This window comes from Gekko japonicus, unplaced genomic scaffold (assembly GCF_001447785.1).
Source record: "Gekko japonicus isolate JY-2015 unplaced genomic scaffold, Gekko_japonicus_V1.1 scaffold59, whole genome shotgun sequence".
NCBI lineage: Eukaryota > Metazoa > Chordata > Lepidosauria > Squamata > Gekkonidae > Gekko > Gekko japonicus.
The window spans coordinates 875,286-881,418 of NW_015169174.1; the positions used below are offsets into that span (position 1 = coordinate 875,286).

A 6,133-nucleotide genomic window follows, 5' to 3' on the forward strand; every position below is an offset into this window, starting at 1 on the left:
ATCAGTGTGTGATAAACAGCAAAAAATAAAAATCGTGTCAATATCTCAGTGATGTCTCATTCAATAACTATATATCTATCATTATGCGTTCTTCAACAAGTCATCATGTAAGTTTCACAAATTCACAATGGCAATAGAAAGTCACATATATCAAAGCAGCCTTGTACATGTATCATCCAATACTAAGACATTTAATCTTTCCACAAGAGGATATAGTACAAGGTATTTAGTAAGTATAAATATCAAATACAGGGGTGAAGTCCATGGTCCACTGGTAAAGCACCGTTTCACAGTCTTTTTCAAGAGTCATCCACTTTTAACATTGGGGAAATTTTCCAGAATTACATAGTTCATAACATGGACAAGAGATTTTAATGGAGCACCACCCTCAATGATTCTTACACTTTCCTTGAGTTACCAGCAGGGTACAGGTGTTGTTGATAGTCTCAGACACTGGCACAGCATAGCAATTCAATATCCTATGCTCTGTCAGCAGAGAAAAGATATTCTGAAAAAGACGGAGTTCTAAGGAGTTGATGACATAGCAATTGCACTGGTGTGTATAGTGACGTTGCCCACACCCACCAGTCACTAAGCAATGTGCTAGCAATGACCCCATGGGCAGCCAAGTTTTGAACCAATGTACACTGATGCTGGCACACCTCCCTGATGTTGCCTTCCCCCCCCCCCACAGAACACAACAAAGGAATGAACATAGGAAAGTCATCCTCTGCTCTAGGGAGGCCCATGGCTTGCCCAGTAGGAGCCCTGTAACTACCTTACTCCTGGCAATGCTGCAGATGACGGTTCCAATTGTCCAATTTGGACAAGGACACACAAGAAAAGAACCATAGTCACTCCTACCATATCACTCACTAGATGCCAGCTCAGCTCACTTGGCAGAATCAGCCGTGAAAAGGCTTTTCTCCTTGTACAAAGGTTCAGATGGTTGTTGTAGGGGGAGACTGCCTCAAGGAACAGCTTTTTTCAAGGGAAGAGGAACAGACACTAGAAAAAACAACATGAGAACGTTCACATAAGGCATTCCTTATGTCATCTCCCCCGCCCCCATAATTTGCTGAGGGAAATCACTCATGTGAGGAGACAAGAATGAAAGGGTTCAAATCCCACCAAGGGAAGAGCTGGTAACAAAGCAAACCTCTATTTTTGACCAGTGACAAGCAGATAGCAAAACTGAAGGAAGAGGTTATGTTTTGCCAGTATTTATGAGGGGAGGCTCTGCACTGTACAGGCTTATCCTGTGTCCCTTGGTGGGAGACACTGCTAGCACCTTTGGAGGAAAGACGAGTTATTGAGCCTGTACCCAAAGAGTAAATGTTACAGGGGTGGAGGGACATTTTCAGCAGAGTTTGAGGCAGGGTTCCCTTTCCTTGGCTAGGGGCCGCGGTGGCTCAGAGGTTAAGACGTTAAGCTGCAGACCAGAAGGTCTGTAGTTCAACAGTTCGAAACCCTAGTGCTGCGTGAAGGAGTGAGCTCCCGTTTCTGGCCCCAGCTCCTGCCATCCTAGCAGTTCGAAAGCAAGAAATTGCCAGTAGATAAATTGGTACCACTTCAGTGGGAAGGTAACAGCGTTCCATGTGCCTTGGTGTTTAGTCATGCCGGCCTTTGGGCAGTACTGGCTCTTCGGCTTGGAAATGGAGATGAGCACCGGCCCCTAGAATCGGATTCAACTGGCTTTCAAGCAAGGGAAACGTTTACCTTTACTTCCCTTTCCTTACTTACCTGTGGTTTCAAGTCACCACTATTTAAGCATGCCTATAGAGTGCCTCCTCATGGCTAGATGTGATGAAAAACCCAGTGAATTCTGAGATTGTTTTAAAGTAATCAAAATAGCAGACACAAACATGTCCCAGTCTTTTCCACTGTCTCTGACAATTTAATGAAAATATTGTTTTATTATACAGTTCATGCATGCAATTCTACTAATCCAGAACTTTTTGGATGATGTGAAATATGAAACCTCTGTCTTTAAAGCCCAGAATTGGGTTCAGGGCCAGCTCTAATCCTCTGGTGACATGTGATCCCTTTTGTAAATGATAGGGTATTCCGAATCTAATCAGTACATGATCAAAACGTTTTTAGCTGTAATCGGAGCTGTGCTACACTTCTTGGGGATCGCCTCCACCCACTTTATGTACCCATCATTTATGATTTTCCTGGGCAGTATGGGGCAAAGATGCTATGTTTGTTTATTTAGAGCACTATAATGCCTTCTTTCCATCCAACTTCGCGTCTCCAAGGCAGCAGACAATCAAAAACATTAAAACATCTTTCAAAAATACATATTATAAAGCAATTAAAACAACAATTAAGTCAACCACATAAAAATTAAAATGAATTTAAAATGGAGGTTCCCCTCAGTCATCATGGCCAGTACCCACTGATACACCTATCCTCCATGAATCTGTCTAATCCCCTTTTAAAGTTGTTTATTCCTGTGGCCACCATAACATCCTCTGGCAACAAATTCTACATTTTAACCACTCTCTGTGTAAAGAAGTATTTCCTTTTTTCTGTCCTGAATGTACTGCCCATCAGCTTCATTGGATGACCTAGAGTTCTAGTATTTTGGGAAAGGGAGAAAAATTTCTCTTTGTCCACTCTCTCTACCCCCATGCATAATTTTATAAACCTCTATAATGCCCCCTCCCCATAGTTGTTTTTTCTCTAAACTGAAAGGTCCCTGACTCATCAGCCTTTCCTCATAGGAAAGGTACTGCAGCCCCCTAATAATCTTGTTTGCCCTCTTCTGTACTTTTCCCAGCTCTGCAATGTCATTTTTTGGTATGGTGACCGGAACTGTACATGGTATTCCAAATGAGACCACGCCAAAACTCTGTAACAGGGTGTGACGGAACCAGCCTACTTTGACTTATAGACCCTGTTCTGCCTATCCCCTCCGATTCCTGGATGGTACTATTCCACCACCTGCCACTAGGACACGCTGCCACCACCTGCTCAGTTTAGGGGTCCTGAATGAGAGGAAGAGGACTGTCAATTCCCCTTCCCAGGCCTGGCCTCAAGGTCTCCTGCTACCCAGCACCTGGTTACCACAGAGACCAAATGCAACTTTGGGTTTTCCCCTGGACGGTTGGGTACCACTTCCTTTCCAATCTGGGAAATTAATAACATATCCAAGCAGTTGGAGGGGACCGTGTGGTATAGAAACTTAGGGCCACCGTGATGTTACCCAGAAGTGATGTCATCGTGCCAGGATCTCTAGACTTTTTGGTGACCAGCTGGAATAGAATAGGGTCAAGTCAGTTATGCTGGAAACTGTACTGTCCTTGCATCCCAGGTTGGAGGATCCAGGTCAGAGTTTGTGTCTGGAGGTGGAGCATCTGTTATGAACTCTGAGCAAGGGCAGTTTTATCAGTATGCTGTGGTAATGTTTGTTCTCATATCTGGCTGATTGTGCAAAGTGCACACTTATTGAGATATGGGCATCCTGGCTGGGGACCATTGACCATATCCTAAGGTACACCGTGGCTGTGTAGGTGTGGGAAGAGACAGGTGGGGGGGGGCTTTATTTTCCACCCCCATTGAGTTCAGTGGATGTGTTCATACTTAAGACAATATTTGCATCACTTTACACTGGCACCACGGGCAGGACGTGGGTTGCGGGGATTAGGGTATTGACTAAGCCCTGCCCCCCCCCCCCCCGCCTGGCATTTTCAGTTTCTGGCTCCTGAACTAGCACAGTTGCATTGGATTAACACCAGTGGGTTGTTGGCAGGGGGTCTCTGTCAATATATCCCTAGATATGCCAGCTTTCCACCAAATTATGCTGAAATGGAGTTTAGTTGCCATCCTGGGTAGCCTGCAGAAGTCAGACCCATTTGTAGGCCTTTCTGACTACATCTGTTCTCTCCCACTGTCACATGAAATTAATTGTTAGTTTTTAATTATCAGTTCTCTGTTTTTGAGTAAGGGGGGGGGACATCAAGTATTTCTCTTTATATTGCTTATTTGTTAGGATTACTATACTGTTACTGTGAAATTACAGTAACAAAAAATGAGCTTTTCCTGCAAAGTGAATAGCAGCACTTAATTCTTTTACCCAAACAAAAACTGAAAATAAAGAATTGATTCCTTAATGCTTTGGTTGGTCATGGAAAGAGCAAGAATACTCTAAAACAAAAGGAATGGGAGGAAAATTGCAGGCAGAAGGAGAATCTTTGCCGAATGCGTCTTCTGAATGTAGGGTTGCCATCCTCCTGATGAAGGTGGGGGGTTCCCCTGATTTGGGGGCCCAATCCACTGCCGGCCTGCTTGCTGGTGCGGGAGCCTCACTCCCAAAGAGCCCCACCACGCCTGACATGCCTGGCATGATGACGTCACTTCTGGGTAACATCATTGTGGCATGTGCGCTTTGCACCTTTGCTAGAAGATCTCGGAGAGCAGCCTGGAGCCCCCTGCTGGCAGCACACAGTAAGCACCTGGCAGCCCTATCTGAATGAGAACAATGTTTGCTGGGTGTTTATGGGAATTATCGTGCTATATGTATTAAGAGTTGTTTGGAACCCCAGTTTCAGTTTTGTTTCTAGCTGACTTTGGAACCCCAGTTTCAGTTTTGTTTCTAGCTGACTTTGGAAGAGTAAACTGTCATCAGCACAAAACAACTTCTATGAGGATCATCTCAAAGAGAAAAGAGAACAGATGTTAATGTGTTTTTAGATGTAGCATTATTTAAATAGTAAGCATGCAACCTCCAGGGGAATGTTTGTCCCTGCCCCGATATTGTACCACCCCTTTCCCTCAGTTTCCTTGAAGAGATTCAAATGTAGGTTAATAGTGGCAGTGTAGTGGTTCAGTGTAGTGGTTCAGTGCACAGACTCTAAGCTGAGAGAACCGGGTTTGATTCCCCACTCCTCCACTTGCAACTGCTGGATTACCTTGGGCAAGCTATAGTTCTCTCAAAGCTGTTCTTGAAAGAGCAGTTTCTGTCAGAGCTCTCTCAGCCCCACCTACCTCACAGGGTGTCTGTTGTGGGGAGGGGAGGGGAAATAAGTTTGTAAACCGCTCTGAGACTCTGAGTGAAGGGCAGGGTATACATCCAATTTCTTCTTCTCTTCTTCTCTTCTAGTGCTACTTAGCTACGTATGGGCATGTCCACTCATACATGCATGTGTGTTTATGTACTACACCATAATTTCCTACAGAATTAGACTCATTAAACACCCTACTGGGTAGTAATGATTCCCACCAATTTATCTGAGCTGGTAGAAGCAGATTGTATTACATACATAAAGAACAAAAGTTTATTTTTATTTTTCCAATGAAAAGCTCAAAAAACTCATGTTGTCCACACCATCAAGGTGTCATTCAAGGTGTTATTGCTCAGGTACCTTAAAGTTCCAGGACAAAGATCTCCTCAGCCCATTCTAGCACTCAGCTGTCTAGATCTAGATTATCAAGGCCTTAAAGTGTTGCCAGGGCAGTCTCAGATTAATTAAATAAAAAATTCTGATTAATAAAGTTATGGAGCTGGAAGCTGCATTTCTGGCCATCCAGTCGAACTTTTTTCTCAGTACAGGAACCAACCCTGTCTCCCCACCATACTAGAGCAGGTCAGCTAATGGAGAAGCAAAGCAGACAGAGAAGACAAGAGGCCACTGCAAGGCAGAAGAGGTCAGACAATAGCATGATTTTATAGAAGAACAAAAAACGCAGCCTATTGTGCTGGCAGGCTCTAATTTGTAGTTTATTATGACAGTGCCCCCCCCACTAATACTGAGCAATAAAATATAGAGTAGGAATATTTTACATTCAAAAATCTCATGTTAAATTTGTATTGCAATGTCAGGACATTTCATTACAAATTAGATGATAGCACAGAGGTGCCAAGAAACATAGAGAGGACTGAGGCTTCTTCCAGATCCTAGTAGTCTGAGAGCTGTTCTTCTACCTCATACTAGCAGTGTGGTGTAGGGGTTAAAGTGTCTGATCAGAATCTGGGAGGCCAGGGGTGGGATCAGTACTCTATTATGGAAGCTCTCTGGGTGACCTTGCACCCAGTGATGAAGAAGAAGAAGAAGAAGAAGAAGAAGAAGAAGAAGAAGAAGAAGAAGAAGAAGAAGAAGAAGAAGAAGAAGAAGAAGAAGAAGAAGAA

General features: G+C 43.8%; 1 protein-coding gene across 1 annotated transcript in view; it reads left to right on the plus strand.

The window, feature by feature from the left end:
• SLIT1 (slit guidance ligand 1) overlaps positions 1-6,133 on the plus strand; it is a 128,546-nt gene that overhangs the window by 82,502 nt on the left and 39,911 nt on the right.